Below are 25,461 nucleotides of genomic sequence, written 5' to 3' on the forward strand. Positions count from 1 at the left end.
ATGGCGAAAGCGGAGGGTCCGCACGCCGACAGCAGGATAAGCCATCTCCTTTCGTCCGTCAGTATATCATTTGCCCGGAAGAAGTAACACATTCTCTCCACATACTGGGACCAGTCCTCAATAGCTAGGTCGAATGCCTCTAACCTTCCAAAAAATGGCATTTTTAAAATGGCAAGGCTTACACTCCGAGCGCGGCAGCTGGTCTCCGCAAAATTCGTAGTTTACCTCATCGCCACTGTAGTAATCCACGGGAGGCAGGAGTTCCGTCACCACACCAATATTTATTTACAATAACGATATTACAGGAGCAGCTACAAACAGTGCTGCTAGCAGTCCAGTCAACTTAAGACTGCTCACAAAGCCTAGAACAGGTGATTATATGGGCCCCGTCAATGAGCTATCATTGAGGGAGCTCATACTCCAATTGGCCAACCAATAAAGCCAATTGGAGTTTATTACAAACACCAATCTTCCAGCTTGAAAATCCAATCAGACAATGAATGGAGTAGATTCGACTGAGATCAGTGGAATTAAGTGGGGCATATAACAGATGGCCAATCAGTAAAAGGAGCGCTTCCCACCCAGGGTTGAATATTAAAACATTTAAATAGAAGGTACCGGAGTGGCACTCCGGTGGGCTTCGGTAGCACCACATCACCGCCCTCCCCCCAAATCTACCCCTCCACCCAACCCCTCCAACCTCCTCCCCATCCATTCCCCAACACCCCAGATGCTCGCTCCACCCTTCCCACTCCCCCCACCCCTGTTCTCCACTCACTTGCCAAATTTCCCAACACCCACCCAAAATTCCCCAGCAGCGCATGTCAGACAGTGAAATTAACTTATCAGACCAGCTTCAAAACATCGGAACCCTTACCTTGAAAGTTCCAATTTTACTTCAGCTGCTCCGTCAGCTTCTCAACAGCTGCTCAGCGTGGATGTCGAGACTCCGTTTAAAACACCGAGCCTGGTGTTTGTAACCATCTGCGCCCCCTTCTCCCAGGCCCTGGTTGGAGGTGTTTTTTTTTTGAATGGGGACGTTAAGTGTGCTGAAGTTTCTGACTTGTTAGTCCTTACAAAAGCAGCATTTCCTTATGGTCAAATAGATTGGTTAAAATGACTCCGATTGATGCCTGCAAAACAAGCTCGAGGCGCTAAATGGCCTACTCCTGTTCCTACTTTCTGATAATACATGGATAAATTGATTATGTGACATGCACCCTAACCTGCCTAACTGAAAGCAAAGGGAGAAAACAGCCCACAATCTGAAAAGTTAATGCAAATAGTATTCATTCTGAATTGGATAGAATCATTGAAAAAGTATTGTAAAGAATCAGGTAATCTGCAGAGAGAGAGAGAGAGAAAATGCTCCAAAGTACAGACTATTGATCTTCTATTCTGTCTCCAATGTCAAAAGAAATAACAAAATACCAGAGCAAATCAATGGCATCTAACTGAAAGAATGGAATGAAATGCTCACTACAAAAGCTGATGTGGAGCGGATTGCTGCACAAAGTCGCGACTCCAATGAGTGAGCAACCACTGCAGAGGAGAGAACTGTCACAATGTTCACCTTGAGAAATGCTTGCACCTACAAATAGGCAAAACTTTTAGCTGGGAGTCAGGAGGTTGGTTGTGGGTTGTGCCTGTTCACTGTAATCTGACCTGCTCAATGGACATACCTGCATTCTATTTCACGGGAATATGCACCCTTTCCGTTGCCCCCTCGGACCTCCATTTTCTCCAGTCCACCAATCCCTCCAATTTACACATGTCATCTCGGTGTTTAAATCCTTTCACGAACTCAGCTCCCACTGTCTCCACTTCCTTCTCTCACACTTCATCCCTCCCTCGACCTGTCTATTCATTCAATTCAGACATCTCTTGCAAACCCCTCCCTTTGCCATTGGCCAGCTGTACCTTCAGCCATCTTGGTCCACTGCTCTCGAATTCTGTTCCAATTCTCATCCCCACCTCCGTCAAGACTCAAAGTTTTCTTGTTTGGCTGAAATTTTGTTCACTCCTCTTTAAGTTCCTTATTCAGCATGTCTTTCATTTATGCCTCTATGAAGAGACTTTCAAATTTCTTTCTATATGAACACAAGTTGTTCTTTCAGATGTGTGGGAGGAGATGGAGGGCTAAATCCATCTGTGTTAACTTCAATAGGTTAGCTAAAAACCTACATCGAGTTCCAAAAAAGGCTCCAAACCACACCCTTTAAGGTCAGGCAGGTTCATTTTACTGATTCTCCTTCGCGAAATGGACCAGCTGTGTCTAGGCACATTCATGACTTTCAAAGCACATTGATTCCCTCAGTTTTATCTGCCTGTGCGCCACACTACAGTTTAGCGGGATACAGCCAGAAGGTGGCATTAGTGGAGGAGGGTGCCGAGTTGCAGAACTAGTTGGCCCCTGTGAGCCTCCCCATGCAATGAGCAGCGATTCTGACAGGTTGAGGGGGGTTGGAGCCCGATGCCAGGAGGTGAGGAAGAGCAGCAGCGGCACGAAGCAGAAGTCCAGGACTTGCAGCATGGTACAAGCCAAGGCCTTGAATAAGACAATTTGAACCCTCTGATGGTGTCAAGAGAACTGGAAAGGGGAATTGGAGCAGGCATACAGTTGCCGGAGACCCTAGGTGGATCACCTGGGCAACTTCCCTGTGTCCCAGAAAACACGAGAGGAAGATCCTCTTTGTGTCTGGGAGAAAAGTTAATCTGGTTCAAATGGTCATGGGAAATTAGCAGTAGCGCTCCATCAACTGAGCTATGCTACCTGGAGATCAGGAGGTACGCTTCCATGGTATCCAGGTAGATTCGGGTTGTTGGCCATGTAGGAACAGCCATTCAGTGCTGCCAATCCCAGCCTTGTGATAGGTTCAGGGCCCTCAACACCACCTTACTTTTGAGGTTATTTAACATTGATGGTAAGACATGGGAGCAGTTTTGACAGGCTGGGTTCGCATGCGGCCGGCACCATGCTGTATGGCAGCCATGGACTCGGCCATCATGCGGCCGTATCCGCAGGTAAAGCCGGGGGCTTTACATGGTGTGGCTGCCTGCCCCCCACCGGGCGCAGGATCAGCGCGGGGGTGGTGCCGACTTTCTGATCGTAAGACCAGACGGATCCTGTGGACATAGCCACAGAATCGGATAATCCAGCCCCAAGTGTTGACGCCAACGGAGGTTACGTGGACTTTCATGACAGAAAAGTCGGCGCCACCTCTGCACTGATTCTGTTACCAGTGAGAGGCTAGCACCGGCGCTGCGTGGATCAGCATCGGATTGCACGTAAAATAGTGCGGGAATCACCGGGTCTGTAATGGACACCGCAGGGATGTCAAGCTGCAGCTGCGCTTAAGCAATACACTCCCCACACACACACTGATCGGGGCCAGAAAGAGAGGACAGGTTGTTGTGGAGCATCAATATAGCTGATGAGTCGGCTCGGGCCAGAGGGCATGCAGGGGGGGTGACCCAGGAGGGGTCACCTATATGACCCAGGGCACCAGGTTTACAGCAGGCTGTCAGCGACATGCGCAGCTGCATGGCTGTCTTGCTGCCTGCAGTAATGTGTTGTGTACCCGTTCACCTTGACCCCACAGCCCACCTCCTAGCCACCCCCCACTATGCCCCTCAGCACTGGCAGAAGCCCACCGGCATCGCTGTCGACGAAGTGCTGGACACGCCAGGTTCACCATTTGTGAGAGCACACGTGGACCGCACCATCGGGAACTCAGTCCATCTGAGGCGGAGAATCGCAGGTGGGCCCACTAATGATATGCGAACGGTGTTGCAACTACTCGCAGCGTGCATCACAATTGGTGACATTTTCGGGGAGGCGGAGCATCGCGATTCGGCATCAAACCGGCGCCTGCCGCGATTTCGGCGTCGGGGGTTATTCTCCGCCCAATTGCACGCCCCGATTTTGGCATCAGCCAATGGAGAATCCGTCCCAAGAAGGTAAGTGTGCACTTGTTTTCGTTAACTGGGGTGAACACTGTTGGAAAATTTAATTAAAAATAATATAGTTGTCTTTCTTCCACCCATCAAATAAATTACTGTCTCGTGGAAAACACTATCAATAAATTATTGAGTAGGAGAAAAGAAATCTGACATAGTTTCAAATTGTGACAGAAAGCAATCTGTTTGCAATGTGACCAGGATAAGTGATATTTGTGTTGTTGTGACAAGACGACAATTTAGTTGCATGCTGTTGTGTCCAATGTGATAAGTCATATGAACTTCTAATGAGAGGAGTGAGAGGTGTAAATTTGAAAGTGAGTTTCAGCCAATTTTCAGATGTTAAATGAGCATCACAACCTGGTTTCACAGCAAATTATAATACTTAGATAGAGGATACCTCTCTAGAGCTGTCCCACAGTTCAGCCCTGAGCACGTCTCCAGACCTATCGCAAATTGTTGTATTCCTCAATAATAGCAGTCAAACTGGCCAAGCCTTCAAGCTGCCACAGGAAGAAGGAGGTAATTGATGAAAAAGACAAGAAAACAAATGATAATGAGGATGGCTAAAGACAAATGGTGGCTGCCAAAACAGCAAAGTAACAAATTATTGAGGACAGCGTCTTTTCAGTAATCTCACCTCTCCACGCACTGACATTCCCACCTCCTATCTAACTCAATTTGCCCATGCACTTTCGTAATGCCCTTAAACGTTAGCACCTTAGTGATGTTCCTCTTCTGTAACTAAGAACATGAAGACCAGGATCAGCACAAGAAAAACCTCCCGGTTTCCCACCTTGTACAGGATTTAATATATTTTTGTTATTTAATGGTGTACAGGATTTAGTCCAAACCTCTGTGGACTTGTTTACCTATTCTAATACCCCCATTGGGTGGTGCCTGGGAGATGGAAGGATGGAGTTGGTTCTCCAAGGGCAGTTGAAATGCGAGGGGCTGGTTTAGCACAGTGGGCTAAACAGCTGGCTTGTAATGCTGAACAAGACCAGCAGCACGGGTTCAATTCCCGTACCGGCCTCTCTGAACAGGCGCCTGAATGTGGCCACTAGGGGCTTCATTGAAGCCTACTTGTGACAATAAGCGATTATCATTAAATGGTTATAGTGGGCTCCATTCAGTGGCTTTGACCCTTAAGAGACCAGTAGAGTCTGCTGTGTCCTTTAGGGAAGGAAATCATAGAATTTACAATGCAGAAGGAGGCCATTCAGCCTCTCATCACCCCATCACCCCACCCAACCTTTGGACACTAACAGCAATTTAGCATGGCCAATCCACCTAACCTGCACAGTTTTGGACTGTGGGAGGAAACCGGAGCACCCGGAGGAAACCCACGCACACAGGGGGAGAACGTGCGGATACCGCACAGTGACCCAAGCCAGGAATCGAACCTGGGACCCTGGAGCTGTGAAGCAACTGTGCTAAACACTGTGCCACCGTGCTGCCCTAATCTGCCATTCTTACCTGGTCTGGTGGACATGTAACTTCAGACCCACAGCAATGTGGTTGCCCCTTAACTGTCCCCCTCTGAAATGGCCCATGATTCCTAGGCTCCTACACATGCTCCCACATGAAAACTGGCGGGATGATATCCCATGTGTATTAGGGCAGCGCTCTTCATCATCTGGACTTTTATTTGCTTATGGGCTGTGGGTGTTATTGGCTCGGCCAGCATTTTCTGCCCCTCTCCAATATCCCTCAAGAGGGCAGTGGTGAGCTGACTTCCTGAACCGCTGCAGTCCATGTGACGTGGATACATAGGAAGGGAGTTTCTTACAGGCATAAAATGATTCATTTTCACAAAATATTTACTGAAGGAAATTCTACTGTAAAAAATAAATTTATGATTGCTCATGTTGTATTAAATAATAATTACTTTTGGTCTTGCCTTGTAAACATGAACAATAACATGAACTTAACAAGATATAATAGAGTGCTATACGTCCAGTAACAGGTATAAATCTGCCAAGCGACAGCAGTAGAAATAGTCAAAAGAGCAGCTGAGATGAATCTTAACCAGTAACAAGGTTCACAAGCATCCAGATAGAATCACGTGTGAATCACCTATTAGTAGAAACAGCTTACTGAGACACTTGGGAGATCAGGGAGGTATACACATGTTAATTTTTAGTGCCAAGCAATGTGAGAAGTGAAGACAGCCAAATACACATGGAAACACTGGTATAATCGCCAGGGCCCTCAGAAGCAGAAAGGTTAGTTTACGTCCAGCAGCCTAGAGGCCAGTTTCACATCTAACAGTCTCTAAGTTTTAAAGCCAAAGAAGTGCAGAAAACTTCTTGAAGGGACTTTAAATAGCTTCACTGAACCAGGAAAATAAGTTTCCCAGGCTTGATCATCAACCCTGTATGGTAAGTATAAGCTGGATTTGACTTACAGCTGTATTTCATTTTGGCTATTATTTAGGGAAAGGAATTCAGGGATTATAGACATATTTTGGAACAAGGGGTACATTTTACATAAACTGTGCGAGTGTTTATTAGTTAATTTACTTAATTGTCTTAGAGTAGTGTAGTCCTGTTCATGTACATTTGTCCTTTCTTTAATTTAATAAATAGTCTTTAATTATCGTTGCACGACAAAGAGGGCTGTTTATTCACACTGGGCTTTCACTTGACTTCTCACATCATTCCAAAAACAAAACTACACACCCCACGAACCGATGTTCCAAGTTGGGATCCCTTGCAGATAGTATCAGCATGGTTCATGACAATAACCAATTCTTTCTTCTATGAGCTCTGGAAATACTTTCCTATTATTGATGTGAGTGGAGCGAGGAAGGCTGTGATGTTTTTGCTGAACTGGAATCCTGATAGTAGTGTTCTTATCAAGAGGGAATCGTATAAATATTGACAATAATGCATCTCCCATTATTGTTACCAGGAAGGTTTTGCACCATGTCATTCATAATTTGACTGCATATTTCTTCACATTTCTGTCAACACCACCCATTTTCTTCAACGCAATCAGACTTAAAATGTACGATATGTACGGGGCGGCATGGTAACACAGTGGTTAGCATTGTTGCTTCACAGCTCCAGGTTCGATTCCCGGCTTGGGTCACAGTCTGTGCAGTATCTGCACATTCTCCCCTTGTGTGCGTGGGTTTCCTCCAGGTGCTCTGGTTTCCTCTCACAGTCCAAAAATGTGCAGGTTAGGTGGATTGGCCATATAAAATTGTCCAGTGTGGCTTGGTAGCACAGTGGATAGCATTGTTGCACCAGGGTCCCAGGTTCAATTCCCATCTTGGGTCACTGTCTGTGCAGAGTCTGCACATTCTCCCCGTGTATGCGTGGGTTTCCTCCAGATGCTCCAGTTTCCTCCCACAGGTCCCGAAAGACGCACATGTTCAGTGAATTGGACATTCTGAATTCTCCCTTTGTGTACCCGAACAGGCGCCAGAGTCTGGCGACTAGGGGATTTCCACAGTAACATCATTGCAGTGTTAATATAAGCTTCCTTGTGACAATAAAGATTATTATTATTGTCCAAAAAGTTTAGGTGGGGTTACTGGGTTACGAGTATAGGTTGGAGGTGTGGGCTTAAGTAGGGTGCTCTTTCCAAGGGCTGCTGCAGACACGATGGGCCAAACGGCCTCCTCCTGAACTGTGAATTCTATGATTCTCTGTACATAAAACAGTGAAGGTCTTAATCAAAATATTCCGCAATCGCTCAGGGAGGCCACAAGTCTGTGTCCATGTATTTTCTGAGTTTAAATGTAATGATTCTTTTGTAATTTGTTTTGAAAAAAATTTCTAATGCTTTCACTTTTTTTCAAACCTTCTTAATAGCTGACGATGAGGATTTTCAACTTCAAAACCAAAACATGCTTGAGGTCTGCAAAGCTATTACCTGAAACATCAGGAGGCCAACGACTTTCAGGTTGTGGACCTGGTTTGAACGCAGGCGGCATGTAGCTGAGGCCAAATAGATACTATTCTGAAGCGTGCTGATTGCAGGGATAAGAAATAAATCAGCTGGATCCTTTGCTAAACTGGTCAGATGGTAGGACCTTCATAAAGGGGAGAAATCATCCCAGAGAGCTGTGTAAATATGTATAGCCTCCAACCAGTAGGTGTCAGGCAAGTAGTAGCATGTGACACTGTAGCCTGGGGGGAGTCTTGAGGAGAAACCATCGTGATCAGTCAGCTGCCATCCATCGATGAGCTTCTTGGTTGGACGCAGTCCCAGCTGTATCCAGTTTTATATCAGTGGTTTCCTTTTTCTTATTTTTTAATATAAATCTAGAGGAGGACCCAATTATTTTTTACCAATTAAGGGGCAATTTAGCGTGGCCAATCCACCTCTGCTGCACATCTTTGGGTTGTGGAGGCGAAACCCACGCAAAAAGAATTAGCAAACTCCACAAGGATAGTGACCCAGAGCAGGGATTGAACCTGGGACCTCAGCGCCATGAAGCCGCGAGGCAATGCTAACCACTGCGCCATGGTGCTGCCCCCTTAGCAGTGGTTTCCTACCCACAATTTATTATACTATAATAAATGAACCAGTCTTGAACGAGATGTTCTTTAGTACGCCAACTCAGTAAATGTCTCTGTCCAAGAACATAACATCTGCTTTTCTCTCCACAGGTGCCTGCCAGACCTGTTCGTATTTACAGCATTATTCTGTTTGTATTTAACTTTTCACTTTTCGCCAGAGAGCTAAGAGACCGCATGGGTTAGTACCGGATGCACAAACTATGTAATTATTATAGATTGTAAATGGCTGAGGACCTGGTCTCGCCCTTGTGATACTGCACTATTCATGCCTGCCAACTTGAAAAAGTTGTGTTTGTGCCCATTCTCTGCTTCCTCTCCATTAACCAATCCTATATCCATGCTAATATATGATATAACTCCATGATCTTGCCTATTAATCTGTTCTGTGGCACCTTTATGACTGCCTTTTGGAAATCCAAGAACACTATAAAAAGTAAAATTATATACAAGGCAGTATACCATATAAAGGGGCACTGTATAGAAATGTGGAATAAGAGTGGCACAGTGGCGTCAAGGACCCGGGTTCAATGCCAACCCTGGGTCATTGTCTGTATGGAGTTTGTATATTCTCCCTGTTTCTGTGTGGGTGTCACCCATCACAATCCAATGATGTGCAGAGTAAGTGGATTGGCCACACTAAATTGCCCTTTAACCAGAAAATGTTTTTTAAAAATCATTAAAAATAAAATAAAAATGTGGAATATAAAGCTAGTCTCAATAATGGGACCAGGCAAATATCATCAATTATTGCAAAAAGCCATCTGGTTCAGTAATATCCTATGGGAAAGGTAATCTGCCATCCTTTCCTGGATTGGCCTCCATGTGACTCCCCATCCACAGCAATGGGATTGTTACTTAACTCCCAGTTGTAGTTTCTGTGCATTTTTGTAGATTTTTTTTAAACATTTATACCATCAAAACATAGGTCAGGAAATTCCTCAGAGCTGCTCACTCTTCGGTGATATAAAGTGGAGAAGGGAGAACAACTGTGTGAAATCCTTTGGCCAGAGAGTGAATGTTGGAAGGATTAATTTTAATTTAAAAGCTTGTTACTTCACGGAATGCTTTCCCACTGCCTGAACCATGTCAGTTTTAAGAAGGAATTAGATGGAGACTTGAAGCAATTCAAAGAATATGGAAGAGCACCAAAGCAATGGGATTAGACGTGATCGCTTTGAAAGGGACGCAGGCAAAAGAGCCAAATGCTCTTCTTCCGTACTGAAGATTTCTTTCATGAATGATAGGGAATGGAAGGGAGATTGCTCATCAGTCAGTTAAGTGCTTGAGGGTTAAGGTGAATTGTATTACACAGGGGATATATGGTGTGTTGAAAGCACTGGAACAGTGCCTGTAGTAATTATCTGCAATAAAATAAATGATGTGGGTAACCGCCAATTTGATTTCTAAGAAGAAATGATTAGGAGATTGCAAGATGAAGATGTCAAATTAGTGCCACGTGAGAACCTATCAGAGCTGACCTCTGGTGGTGTAAAGCAAAACAGATTAATTAACTTTTAACTTGTAGATAAGAGAGTGAATACATTTAAAATTAGAATTAGTTTAGCAAAAGCAAGCAGCAACTCACATTTATTTCCTACCTGTCAGCACTATGGGTGAAACTAATGTTACGACACTCTAGGCTAGGGTGTGGTCAATTCAAGCCCCCTTTAACCTGGAGTCACAACACAATTGAATTAACCAATAATTCTCAGAAAAATACCAGAAGTCTTTGGCTCTTGGTTGCCCAATAATTACAGTCACCTGGTTTGTAAATTTAAACACGATTACTTTTATTTATAATAAGAACTATAATGAAATATGCAGCAAGCACAAGTCATATATTATCTAATTCATAATCCCCCACTTTAACTTGCCCCCACCCTCTACATACACACATATAAGTCAAACAAACACAGAGAGGAAGAGAGGGATGAAAATAATAAGCAAACAAATAAAGAGTCTTTCTATCAGGTGGTTGTCTTGAAGCAACCTTTCCTTCAAAGTAATCTTTTAGATCATTACAGACTGTTTGGAGTCTGTAATGGTTTTCACTGTATATTCACTCATTCATTCAGGGTCTCTGTAGATTCAGGAGGACAGCAGCTCACCACATTTCTGGAGTGAGAGTTATCAAGACAGGCACCTATAGCTCCTTCTTCTACAGCGTTCAGGACCCAACTGCTTTCCATGGGTCTCTGAGTGGGACCCAATCACCGTCTGTTACCAGGCAGAATACGGCCTTTTAGCCAATTCGTTGGCCACCAGCAACCAATCAAACAGTTCCAACCCATCACTGGGGTGCCACAGAGTTTGGGTTCTCCTGTTCGAACACTAGCGTCATATAGTACGTTGTAAATTGTTGAATTTCTCAATCTCTCTGCTGCTCGACTTAAAAATACATGTCCATTAAGCATCCACGGATCAAAAATGATAACAGCAAAAATATGGAAAGGGAAAATAAAGGAATCGACAGGAAGGGCCCTTACACTACACCACATGGACTGTAATGGTTCAAGAGCGTCTCATCACCACCTTCTCAAGGGCAATTAGGAGATAGGCAATAAATACTGGCCGAGTCAGCAACACTGACATCCTTTTTGATATTCTTCTTTTTTTTTAATTCCAAGTCATTTCACCCTCGGCTGTCAATTCAAGATGGACTGGAAGAGAAATTAGGGAGGGTGGTTCAAAGTGCTTTCAAGGAAGTGGGTTTATAGGTGAAATTTAGAAGTGGGGAGAGGAGCATAGCATATGGTTAGTTGTCTGAAGTTTCCACCATTGTTAGTAAACTGGGATGAGGGATAGGTGATTACTCAGTTCACCAGAATTGAAAGATAAGAACAGGTAATTAGAACAGGGACATATTTCGGGCAGCACGGTGGCGCAGTGGGTTAGCATTCTGGCCTCACGGCGCCGAGGTCCCAGGTTCGATTCCGGCTCTGGGTCACCCTCAGGTAACTCCGTGTGGAGTTTGCACATTCTCCCTATGTTTGCATGGGTTTCACCCCCACAACCCAAAGATGTGCAGGCTAGGTGGATTGGCCATGCTAAATTGCCCCTTAATTGGAAAAATGAATTGGGTACTCTAAATTTATTTAAAAAAAAGAACAGGGACATATTTCAAAAGCACACACAATGAAGGTCATTGAGGAACTGGTCAAAGAGAATCCTTGCATCAATAAAATGGAGGACATGGTATGATTGGAGGTTGCAAGACTGGTTATGGGTGAATCAGATGTTGTGCAGGTTTAGGCCAGGATCCCACCACCCCCCTCCCCGCCCCCACAGCAGGTTTTCCTGTAGAGAGCCATGGGCCACCAGGGAGATCATTCAGTCCCAACAAAGTCTATGGGCTTTTCTATGGTTTGCCATGAAAACAGGATGCCTGGGTAAACTCTGCCACAATTGGTCCTCAAGGTTCATTGTTATAAGCGTGACCAGCTTCCAGTGCCTATTGTGCCCGCCAAAGCAGTTTACCTATTTCAACAGATCGAACTTTGGGCACTCACTCACTAGTAGCCACCCTCAGGTAACCCTTGGGGAGATTGAAGCGAAAAGAATGGGGCCCGAGCGATGGCCTGAAGTGGTCATGAATTCGTTCTGCCTCATGAGAGATACATTGCTGATTCGCCTGGCTCCACATCAGGAATTAAAGCAATGTCTCTATTTTTGATGGTGGACTCCAGCATGCAATCTTAAGGCTCGCCAATCAGGCCACTTGTAAACCAGAATTTTGCTAAGGAGAGAAAACCCAGTGACTGTTCCATTACGGATAAACACATTTTATGGATGAGTCTCTATATTGAAATGTGGCCTCTGCTATGTGGCTGCCTAAAACAGAACTTGATGAATATTATGGTCTGGGCGCAGGCACAAATCCTGCACTGATATCCCTGCCCAGTGAAGAAGTTGAGGTTACCTCGCTAAATGTTTTTAAGGGAAAGGTAGGTTGATTTTTGAATAGTAAAGGAATAAAAGGTTACAGCGAGTGGGCTGGTAAGTGGAGCTGAGTCCACAAAAAGATCAGCCATGATCTCATTGAATGGCAGAGCAGGCTCGAGGGGCCTGATGGCCTACTCCTGCTCCTAGTTCTTATGTTCTTACGTATTCACGTCGCTAATTACAATATGTTACAAGATCAACCTTCACATTTATTCCATGCTGCACTTGAATATTTGGGTGAATTATCTTTTTTAATAAAGTTAGAAATCACATTTTTATTAAATCAGCCCACTTGTAACAAATTTTTCTCTTCACTATTTTAATGGAGCTGCTAATCTATTTAAAATAAGTAGCTCAACTCATCTGTTACAATAGCAGAGGTACTTAATAAAACCATATTAAGGATTCGTACAAAATTACTAGCAGTAATTTCTATAATATGTAAGGATCATTATGAACTTATCTATATCAATATATAAAATGTTGCACTTTTAATCCAGTAACTCCAGGAACATTATTCCAGGGACTATTTGAATATTTATTAATCCAATGACCAAGCTTTCCAATTCTCTATGAAGCTTAAAGCTGAAATTGTGTTCTGAATTGCGAGTGGTTTATAATAAATGTAACTTTTTTTTAAACAAGTTGCCTTGACTTTAAGATAGTACTCCCACTACAAATTACCCGTGTTATTCAGCAGGTGCATTAACTGTTGCAGATATATGTATTGGGCACTTTCCCAACATTTTGAGACAATCCAACAATCCTGCTGCCAGAGAAAATAAAACAAGTTATCTACGCCTGAAAGGTTCTTACAGGGTTTTAGCTTTTACTGTGATATAATGAAGTCTAATTGCGTTTTGCTTTCGAAACAGTTCATGGAAAATTGAATGGTTTATGATTTATCTCTCAGAGCACGACATCGGCTCTCTTTCAAATGATGATGTCCCTACTGAAATACACATTATCAGATCTTACCCTTAATTATTTTGAGCCAGATAGATAGTCACGCACATATACTGTCAGTACACAAATTACTCTTAAAAAGATCTATGCCATCACTATGTAATTGAATATGTTTACTTTAGCCTTGCAGATAGAACTCCAGAGCGCAGTTACAAGGTGGTAAAAGTCATTGATCCATTCATTATCTGACAAAGAGGTAAATATAAAAATTATTACTCAGATTAAATGTAGCCATGTGAAGCGATGGAATAAGTTGTCAGTGGAAAGGTCACCCAGCGCATTAATGTTCAGCGACATGTCAGAGAAGATAGCACCAGCATTAGTTTCCTGAAGCTCGTTTTGCTAAAATAGTGACTCGTGTCCACTTAGCAGCCAATGAGGCTTTCCAGTAAAGAAAATACTCACGTAGGCGTCTCTGCCTTCCATTCATGGACAGTGGGTGGAAAGTTCAGTCTCGATTTTTATGGACTGTTTCTCACTGGCACCACGACAGGAAGTTTCCAAACTGGAAATGTCACCAATCTGAAAGGAAAAGAAAATCATTCAAATTTGTAGGATACAATGTATCCTAAAAAAGTACCTTTTTTTATTTTGTATCAAGATAGTGCCGTGAGTAATTTTTTTGTTTAATGAGAATCAAAATGGTGGGAGGTAAGTCCATAAATTTGCTTCGGAGCTTTGAAGAACGGTCACAGGCAGTAAAGTGAAATAATAACATTATTGCTACCTTAAAAGATAACCACAGATGATCCAATCAGTCCAAATTATCAAACATATTTCTGAATAACAAAGGTAAATCAATAATGGATTCACCAGTTAAAAAATTATTTTAAAAATAGATTTTACACACAGCAGCTTATTTGAGTGCAGATTTTTCTCACATTACCTGACATTTATGTATATAAAAAAAACATTACAGGTCAGCCTGGGACGCTTGATTCGATTAGCACAAACGTTTTAAACTTCTCTTTATGTCTAATTGCACAAATAGGGTGACGCTACAATTTTTCAACAATTCTTTTTTTTAAATATTTTTATTAGCTTTTTCAAAATTTTTTACCTAAATTACATTACACATATTTAACCAACATTTAACAATCCCTCAACCCGAAAACAAATTGTCAACTAACTAACTACCCCCCATTTAAGCTGTTGACTGAAGCTAATTCCTCAAAGTGAGGTATGAATGGATGCCATCTCCTGTTAAACCCCTCCTCATCCCTTCTTCAGCTGAATTTAATCTTCTCTAGGCCCAGAAACTCCATTAAATCTCCCAGTCATACTGAGGCACAAGGCGGAGCAATATTATCTGCCACCTCACCACAACGAGGCAAAGGCTAAGACATCTACTCCCGCACCTGTCTGGAGCTCCAGCAAGTCAGACACCCCAAACATGGTCCCCAGGGGACTGGTTTCCAGGTCCAACTGTAAAACTGTCGACATGGAGCTAAAGAAGGTGCCCCAAAACTTCTTCAGTTTTAGGCATGACCAAAACATGTGTACATGATTGGCCAGCCCCCTCCCACACCTTTCACAAATGTCCTCAAACCCTTTGAACAGGCGACTCATTCTCAACCTCGTCGAATGTGTTCTGTGAAATACCTTCATTTTATTAGTGCCGACCTTGCGCACGAGGTCGATGCATTTACTCTCCATAGAATTTCGTACCACAGCCTTTCCGCCAATGTCTTTCCCAATTCCTCCTCCCATTTGGCCTTCACCAAGGTTTTCTGATCCTGCTTCCATAATTACACCATAAATAAGCCGAAGTAACACCCCCTCTATTCCCAACACCATCATCACCTCTTCTAGCAAAGAAGGGGGTAACACTGGGAAAGTACGGGAGATCACCTTTACAAAAGCTATTATCTGTATATATCAAAGGCCTCCGTCCTCGGGAGCTAATTTATCTCCCTCAATTCTTCAAACATTGCAAACATTTCAAACAAGTCTTCCAACATGATCACACCTTTTTCCTCCCAGTCTTGGAACCAAGCGTCTATTTTTGCCGGTTCGAACAGATGGTTTTCTCGGACTGGCATCAGATTCAATCCTGCCCCTGACTTAAAATGTTTGAGAAACTGCTTCCATATCTTCAGTGTTGACACCACAAATGGACTCTTTGAGCATTTCCGCAGCACCATCAGGAGTGGCGCTGTAGCCAGTGCCCATAGCCCAGACCTCTTACTTGCCCCTTCCTCCATCTGCACCCATACCATATCTAATTCCCTACCTCAGCACCAAACCTTCTCGCAATTGACCGCCCAGTAATAGTGCATAAGATTCGGTAAGGTTATGCCGCCCAATTTTCGCCCCATCTGAAGCAACAATTTATCAATCCTAGAGACCTAGGAGACTGCAGAGGAGATTTACCTGGTATGGAGGGCATTAGCTATGAGGAGCAGTTTAATAAACTCGGTTTGTTCTCACTGGAACGACGGAGGTTGAGGAGCGACCTGATAGAGGTCTACAAAATTATGAGGGGCATAGACAGAGTGGATAGTCAGAGGCTTTTTCCCAGGGTAGAGGAGTCAATTACTAGGGAGCATAGGTTTAAGGTGCGAGGGGCAAGGTTTAGAGGAGATGTGCAAGACAAGTTTTTTACACAGAGGGTAGTGGGTGCCTGGAACTCCCTGCCAGAGGAGGTGGTGGAAGCAGAGACGATAGTGACATTTAAGGGGCAACTTGACAAATACATGAATAGGATGGGAATAGAGGGATACGGACCCAGGAAGAGTAGAAGATTTTAGTTTAGAAGGGCAGTATGGTCGGCACAGGCTTGGAGGGCCGAAGGGCCTGTTCCTGTCCTGTACTTTTCTTTGTTCTTTGTTCCCAGCCCATATAAACAAAGACATCAATCGTTCCACCCCACAAAAACGCTTTCGATAAAAAAGTTGGGAAACACTGAAATAAAACCAAAACCCGTGACAGAACATTAATTTTTTTCCCACTTGCACTCGGCCGCAAGCGACAGGAGCAGACTGTCCCATCTATGTAAGTCATCCTTAGCCCTTGCTGTTCGGCTTGTAAATTTAATTTAGGGATCTGAGCCCAGCTTCGAGCCACTTGTACCCCCAAATACCTGAAGTGATTGGTTGCTGCCCAAAACAACATCTCTCCTATGTTTTTTGTCCTTCCCTCAGTATTCAGTTTGAAAAGCACTCGCTTTTTCCAAAATTTACCTCATAGCCTGAGAAGGGTCCAAACCTTTTTAGTAGCCCCATAATGTCTCTAATCATAGATGTCGGGTCAGATATATATAAAAGTAAATTATCGTATAATGATACCGCGTTTCCCCTCCCACCCCCACATTGTTATCCCTCTCCATTTATTTGAGCTCCTCAGTGCAATGGGCTCTATCTCCTAAGTAAATAGTAGAGGAGACTGGGCAGCCCTGTCTCGTTCCCCTCTGTAGCCAACTACTCCGATCTCTTTCGTTCATCCATACACTCATCCTCGGATCTGCGTACAATAATTTGACCCATGCTGAAAAATTAGGCCCAATTCCAAACTGTTCCAAGACCACAAACAAATTATTTCTATTCGATTCTATCGAACGCCTTTGCTCCATCTAATGCCACTATCGCCTCCTGCACCTCCCCTCTGCCGGAGTCAAAACCACGTTTAAATAACGTTGTACAGTCGAAGCTCACCGTCTCCCCTTCACGAATCCGGTCTGGTCTTCCCCCACTAAGTGGCAGGCACTTCTCTAATCTAAGAGCCAACACCTTCACCAATATCTGAACAGACCTCCATACATATAAACACCTTTGTTGAGCATGAATCTAACTGTAGGTTTACCCTTCCTTACACAGAAATACTGAATTAAACCCACTTAAAATAATGGCCGCTATCTACGGGTCACGCCCCACTGGAATAGGGATGGGATATGGCCAGTAGATCATGGGAGAGGCCTCAGCCAGGATTCCCAACGGTCATTATGCCCCGTGAGACCTAACAAGATTTTGCAAGATGTCGCAATCTGGATCTAGCCCACAATGGGCGGGACCCAGTCTCAGCCAGTTAAGTAAGTTTTTGGGGGTCTCCCAGATGATCAGAGGCCATCAGGTGGTCGGTCTCTGGGCAGGGTGTCACCTTGGCACCGCTGATGCCACCTGGACACTTTGGCACTGCCAGTCCAGTTGGCACTGGCAGGGGAACTGGAATCAGGCCAGGCTAGCAATGCTAAGGTCTGGCATTCTGCTCGTACCAGGGATTGGACCCAGTGGTGACCTACCGGTATGTGATGGGGTGTTGGGGGGCTCAGGGTCACCCCTGACAGGTGAGCTGGGGCATTATGAAGGTCCGGGGGTCACATTGGTGAGGGGAGGGGGTCAAGAGAAAAATGGTACCCCGATCTCTTCCTGTACTGAGGAGCTCCGTACAGCCTAGACAGAGTGTCCCCCACTGGGGGTCAAAAGAAAAAAATGCTTTGCTCGAGCGCAAGCGAAACGAGGCCAGTGAATAGTGGGAGAGGCCGGAAACGAGACCCAGGCCAGGCGGCAACAGTTTGCAATGCAACCGGCCCACTCCCCCAGGCGAAATCGGGAGCTCGCCATAGCGTGGCGGGAAACCAATTAGCACCACGTAAACCCTATTTCCATACATTTAATGGCAGCCATTCCTTATTCAACGGCCTTCCGTCATTCATCAACCCCCCCACCAAGTGGTTACACTGGAGCTGATTAGTACTCCTTTTAGAAATGTGAATCAAGCGGAAGGGCTTTTGTGGGAAGCCAAAGAGGTGCTCACAGGCAAAGAGCACGGGGGCGCTGGACTTGCCACCCCAATGCTCGGTGGGGGGGGTGGGTGGACCTTTTGCTAGGGGTAAGGAATCCTCTGCAGAGGAGTGCTGGCATGGGAGGGTGGGTGAGGCAATGGTGGGGGTGCAAAAGGGGGGCAACCGCATGCTGGACCACCATGCCAACCCCTGGATCGTGTGTGCCCATTCCGGGAACAACCTTTGCCCCTGCCAGTCTGTCCCACTGACCACCCATAACCTCCATCAACTGCCGAGACCTCTGGCAATGCGGCTGAAGGCTATTGCTGATAGGTAATTGGCAACCGTGGTTAAGTGAGCATTCTAAGTGGATCACCGTGGGTGGGTGGGCCATGTAGCATGTGAGAGTCATTGCCGAGCATCTCAGTCACACATTGATGCTTGGGCACAGCGGGAGGCGACAGCATGAATGCAGCAGCCGAGATCCAAACACTCAGGGATGGAACACAGCTCCGGGGACTTGTCCACGGCTGGAGATGGGTGAGTGCCATGGGGAGGGGAGGAATGCCTGGAGAAATGGACAAAGTGTTCTGAGGTTGGCACACATTGCAGACGAAAGTGGCCAAGGCATAATACTGGTTGTGCACAAGGGTGTTTATTATGTGTAACAATTCCCCACTCTCCCAAAGGTACCGTCCTCTCCCACCCCCCCACCCCCTACCTACCCTCCCTCCCACCTCCTCCCTTGGTGCCCTCAGTGATCCTGGATGTGCTTTGCCTTCCTAGCTCTACCGCTACGTCTAGGTGCTTCCCCAGGATGCACATCAGAGGTGGAGGCAACCAGCTGCTTACCACGTCCCATGGCTTTCGATGTCCCTGGCGGGTGTCCTCTGGGGGCTCTGGAGATTGAGAGCCCCGGCTCACTTGCCGGTGACCATGCACAACCGTGCCACCCTATTCTGGGTGCTGACTTCGAGATGTGGGCTCATCAGTGGGGTGGAACTCGGGGGAGCTCGTGGCCACCTGCGCCACTCCATGGGACTGCTCCGGGTAAGCACCGAGCATTCCCTCTTCAGATTGGCGTCCATAGGGCCCTGGGGATCAGCTTGAGATGGAGGGGCAGCTGGTTCGAGCCCCGGCTGGCCCTGTATCATCTGGCTCTGTCATCCCTGGTGGTTCCGTATGGTCTGCACCATCATGTTAACAACCTCAGTGATGCTCCTCAGTGACCGGGCCATGCTCTGCAGTGTCTCGCCAATGCCAAACTGCGACCGGGCCATGCTCTGCAGCATCTCGGCAATGCCCACCTGCGACCGGGCCATGCTCTGCAGCATCTCGGCAATGCCCACCTGCGACCGGGCCATGCTCTGCAGCATCTCGGCAATGCCAACCTGCGACCGGGCCATGCTCTGCAGCATCTCGGCAATGCCAACCTGCGACCGGGCCATGCTCTGCAGCATCTCGGCAATGCCCACTTGCGACTGGGACAAGCTCCGCAGTGCCTCAGCCATTCCCATCTGAGAGTGGGTCATGTCCTGTTGACCTTATCAAGGTCGGCCTGACTGGGTGACATCCCCCAGCGAGGCGTACATACTGCAGAGACCCCAGACATGACCATCACGAACTGTGCGATGTCTTGGACACCTCCTCTAATGGTGCCAACGTCATGAACCAGGCTCTCCACTGCAGTCTCCACCCTCAGTGCCATGCATTGCCAACAACATCTCCTGCGCCCGTAGCCTCTGGGACTCTTCCAATCGGCTATGGATCTGCAAGAGTGTCATTGACATCTCCCTCTGAACATCCCAGCTGCTCCCTATCATCTCCATTGTCTCTGGGAAGAACTCTTCCTCAGGCTGAGCATCAGGCTGGGACCCAACTGGGTCCTGGGATCCGACAGACCTCCGACTGCTACCTCGCCTGGGGGTTCCTGCCTCCACCTGATGTGCATCATCAGCAGTGTGGCGCTCACCAGATTGTGCCCCAGCAGCCTGACCACTAACGTTTCCCATTATGGTGTGTGTATCTGCATTGGTAGAGGGTGAGGAAGACAGCTGTGATGCCTCAATGGTCTTTTCCTTGGAGCTCTTATCTGCGGTGTTCTCCAAAGAGGCTGGAGAGGAGCCAGCCGGGATGGGCCAGCACTACCAGCTGGAGGACCTGAGGGAGAATGGACATGTGGTCAGTGGGAGAGATGGGTCAGTAAGCAAGGCAGTAACAATTCATATTTGACAGGTACTTTGGCTGGAGTCCAGTGGTTCCCCACCTCGGAGGCATCTGTTGATAGCCGCTCTGTCGTCAGCCACCACAGTCACCTCCAGGGGCCATTCCTCGAAGGAGGTGAGCATTCTTATGTCCGGTACCCCACCGCCAAGCTAGGTGCTCTCCCGGCGATTGTGGGAGAGCTTTTTCTGAGGAGACACAGAGAGGGCATCGTTAGCCACACACGTGGTTCATTGTGGTGGGAGAGGGGTGTGAAGGAAGGGTTGCGGGGGTGAAAGGGAGGGGGGGTGAATCGAGGGTTGGGGGCCGCATGCAGAGTTGAGGGGTGCATACTCGCATGGGGATGGACAGGTCCTGGGATGGGGCGGGAGGCGGTGGGGGGCGGGGGGGGAATGTGGGCATTGATGTCTATTCACTCATGCTGCCCGGTGTAGATTGTTGACCTTTTTCCGGCACCGGAGGCCAATACTCGTGATCACACTCCCAGCACTCACAGCCGCTGCCATCACATCTCAGGCAACACTGGCTGCCCTGTGGCTGACTGTCCAGGACCCTCAAGGGAACAGAACATCCCTCCTGGCCTCCACTGAGTCTCGGAGCCTCCGTAGGTCACCGTCCCCGAATCTTGGGGTTGGTTTCCTCAGTGCCTTGTTGCCAGCTGGCTGGGGTTGGCTGTGCAAGAGCTGTATAAGTGCTGCTCGACCTTGTTAGCATGGGCCTGGCGAGTATGGTGCCGGCGGATTGGCTGGCAAGCCTTCATTTGTGGTGAGAATCCCGTGAGACCTCGTTAAGTTCACTGATTGAATAGAGTTGCCGGCCTCGTTGGGCCGAGCGCCGGGAACCTCGTGGCAGTTCCCGCTCGCTACCACACTTAGAAATCTTTCTGGAGAATCGCGCCCTCTGTTTTTTTTAGTTAAATCACACCTTATACCTTATTGCTACTGTTCAATAATACAAATATAAATCCATTAAAACTTCCTCTTTTTTCCTGACATGCACCAACTGCCGGGGTGACAAGTGCCGATCGCTCACCGTTCCACGTTTTAACATTTGACCCTTGTGCGAGTTATTGTTTGAACTGGCAGCTCTTCAAAAGCACAATTTCAATGTCTGCTTTTGTGATGGGAATAGGCCAATAACTGAAGCACTTCTTTTGAAAGTCAATTTCTAAAGCGAAATCAAATGTATTCAAATGTAATCTGATATAAATGCATCTTGGAACATCTCATGGTATGCATTCAGCAACAGTAACTCTAAATGCCTTGACACATCCTATTGTGTGTTCTTCCTCTTTTGACACATCACTAGAATTAAAAAAATTTGCCACAGGCCTGAATTTCAGGAATAGAAATAATATTTTCCAAAATAAAATGCAACACGCAAGAGATATGTTTTGTAAAAGTAAGAAAAGCTAGTTTTCTTTGATTCTGAACGCATGTTTTATAAAATTTAAGGCTTTGTTTTCACTTTTGTATTTTGGTACAGAGTTAAAAGTGAAAAATAATTTCCCATACGCTCATTGAAAAAGATGCCACTTTGGAACTCCTTGCAATGTTCGTAACACATTTTCTCATTAAAATGGACGAGTCACTGATAAATTATTTCTCACTTTGTGGCTTATTCTCGATTAAATGAGTGAAGCCAAATACGCGCTCTGCACATCAACACATATTTTGTAGTCAGCAGCGAAATGATGTGTTGCTCTCTTTTGGTGGCTATAAATATCGTGATTAATAAGGTCACCTTTCTTGATCCTAATTATGAATATGCTTTCAAAGTCGCCAGGTATCTCTTGATACCGCCACAAGTTTCAACCGAATACCGATCAAAGAACCAATACATCAGTTAGTTAGTTCAAAGTCAATGCTACTTTATTTACACACAGTATGATTTACTCATGCACAATAATACTACAGGCTAAACTATATCTATCACTAACACCTATACTTAACTTCGGATGCCCACTTAGGTCAGAGGAACAATGGCCGTTGTTCGGATCTGAGGCTGTTGGGTTCGAAGAAGTAGCAGGAGTACAGCTAAGGTCGTCCGTCTGGCAGCGAGCGTTGAACTTGAACTTACTTGCTTCTGGTGGTGTAGGTGGAGGGGTCTCTCCAGTTGAGAGCCAAATCCAAGAGGCTGAACATACGGTGAGGGTTCCTTCTTATACTCGGGGGGGCTTCGCGCGCTTTTAGGCAGGCCTTAAACTTGGCCCGAATTAATTGGGTCGCTTCTCGACCACTGCCATCGATCTGAGCCAATAACGGGGCAGGTGTCTTGATGGTGGGGCGTGTCCTAAGTGGGCGTTGGCCTTGCTTTGTTTGATCCTACTTGCTGGGGTAGTGGCGCCCAAATGTCTGGGACGTTATTGGCTACCTGAGCACTAGTCTTTGCTCATCGGAGATGGGCCATCAATATGCAAATCGGCCAAGAGTTTTGGTTCTGTCTGCAGTCTGTCTTTTAAATATACATTCAGGCTCTCTGCTTGTTACTTTGCATTGTCCATTTTTCCCTGTATGCTCTGCGAGTGTCCATTTTATATGCTGGAAGTGGCTAGCCCAGATGGCTTCAGACAGCACTCATATTTAACATTGAATAAAGCTGCCGACAAAAACATCAAGATCTTGTTGGCATGCGAATCCCCTTTTCTGATCTGAATTTGATTCTGGTGCATGCGAGAGGGGATCTCTGCGTTCAGCAATGACATAGATCTCTGTCCTAACAGCGTTAGCTCAAGAAGAATTTGGACAGACATAAGCTTTTCAAAAGTGAGCCATGCTGGCTTCGGCCGACACTTCGCCAGCTCAAGAAAACTGAAGGGAACAGAAGAGTCTGCCACATCCAGCACGGAGCTCATCTTTATCCACCTGCTTGTCCAATCCAAGACCAGTAAACCAATCTGAGGAGATTACTGCTGCCAAGGCAATGAGATCAACATTCCACTGCTTCCCTCATCATTTTGACCTTTGAACTTTTCTTGAGGGGGGGGGTCATGCGGGGATTTTCTGCACGCCCCGTGGCGTGTTTCTCGGCGGCAGGAGGTGGCCCATTGTTAGCCGTCAGTGGGATCTTCTCATCCTGCCACAGTCAATGGCATTTCCCATTGAATCCTCTCCCCAACGCCGGGAAACCGGCGCGGCCAGAAAATCCCCCCACCATATGCCTTTTCTGTTTATTTTCCTTGTGCATCATATCTGAAGTGTTGCTCCATTAAGAAACTACCTTAAAATCACCGATGACACCCTTTTTGAGTAAGCTGTGACACCCAAACCAAAACCTTGTGGAAGGAAGAGCAGATTAATTGACTGATTTGTCTACCCTTGTTCCGTGCCTCAATTCCACCTCATTTTTCCTAACTTCCAGTTTTACCTCAACTTCATAAGCAGAGTCACTTCATATATGTTGGGGTCATCGACCATTGGCATCCATCCATCAACGTAAGATGGTGGACATGCACCAAATCCACCTGGGAGTGGGATACATAATAGGGCACTATTGCTGATGGTTAACCAGACCAGTCCAGGAGAGGCAGGTTCTGCCACAAGTGGCACATAAGAAGTGACTATCATGTGTTGTTGTAGATTGCTGTTTTCAGTGTTGGCACCTGTTGCCAAGCCGGCGTAGCCACTGATCATTATGGTGGTGCATGCCTGCCCGTAGGTGATGCCAGCATTTCTCCTCTACCGTCGGCTACTGTCTCCCAGGTGTGAAAATCAATGTTTGCGACCTTTATGTTTTGTCATAATCACCCTTAAGCAGAGATTTGGGCTTCCTCCTGATCTTTTGGCTCAGGCTACCCTGCCATACAGAAAATCCCTGGGTGTGCACCCTGTGAATATGCCCAAGCCAGTGACACTGCCTCTGACTGATGAGCACTAGCTTTGGGAGAACTGTCTCATTTGTAATTTTGTCCTTCAATGAGATGCCAAGAGTGCACTGCAAATAACACAGGTCAAAGTTGTTGAGCTTCCTTCCTGGACAACTGTAAGTCATCCATGTTTCACAGCAGTGCAACAAGGTAAGTTGGGGTATTTTGATTATACATTCATGTCGGACAAGGTACGCAGGTAAAATAACGTGCAATTGCCAATCTTAAACAAATGATGAGGTTTTATGGTCAAAATAATAGGTTATGTTAATTTTTGTTGGATATCCTAAAGAATGTTGTGACATCTGGACTTGTCACTTGCTCTGGAACACAAAGGGGAGGGGTTTAATGTGCATGGAGTCTTGATCAGACTCTCGCTGGAGTGCTGCATACAGTTTTGGACACCATGGGCTGAATAATATTGTCACCGTTAACACACGGAAGGCAGCGGCATTCTGACTTCTGGGCCTGCTGTTGATGTGTGCCTGATAGGACGTTAATTGTGGCAAATTCACAGCAAAAGAGCAGGCTACAGACTGTCATCCTGTCCAGTGAGTTACGGAGGGCAAGATGCCCATTCTCTCAGTGGAACAAGGTCTCGCACTTTAAAGGGCCCCCTGGGATAGGACAGTGTCAGGTAACCAATGAGATGATCAATCCAGTGCATTCTCCAGTCTGGCCAGGTCAATTTCAATTTTAGAACATAGAACATAGAACAGTACAGCACAGAACAGGCCCTTCGGCCCTCAATGTTGTGCCGAGCCATGATCACCCTACTCAAACCCACATATCCACCCTATACCCGTAACCCAACAAGCCCCCCCTTAACCTTACTTTTATTAGGACACTACGGGCAATTTAGCATGGCCAATCCACCTAACCCGCACATCTTTTGGACTGTGGGAGGAAACCGGAGCACCCGGAGGAAACCCACGCACACAGGGGGAGGACGTGCAGACTCCACACAGACAGTGACCCAGCCGGGAATCGAACCTGGGACCCTGGAGCTGTGAAGCATTTATGCTAACCACCATGCTACCCTTCTGCCCCAAATTTTAGCTAATCTCTGTCATTCAATCGTCATAGGTGGCCCAAATTTTAAAAATCGGCAAGTCTCCCACCTTTTGGTGTTGAGGCATTGTACATTTATTAGATATTTTGATGAATGGATGTCTTCATAATCAGAGCGAGGGTGAGACATTCTAAAAGGAGCAAAGCTTCCTCAGATTTAGTGATGCTGCTCTTGGTTC

This window comes from Scyliorhinus canicula, chromosome 2 (genome assembly GCF_902713615.1).
Source record: "Scyliorhinus canicula chromosome 2, sScyCan1.1, whole genome shotgun sequence".
Taxonomy (NCBI): domain Eukaryota; kingdom Metazoa; phylum Chordata; class Chondrichthyes; order Carcharhiniformes; family Scyliorhinidae; genus Scyliorhinus; species Scyliorhinus canicula.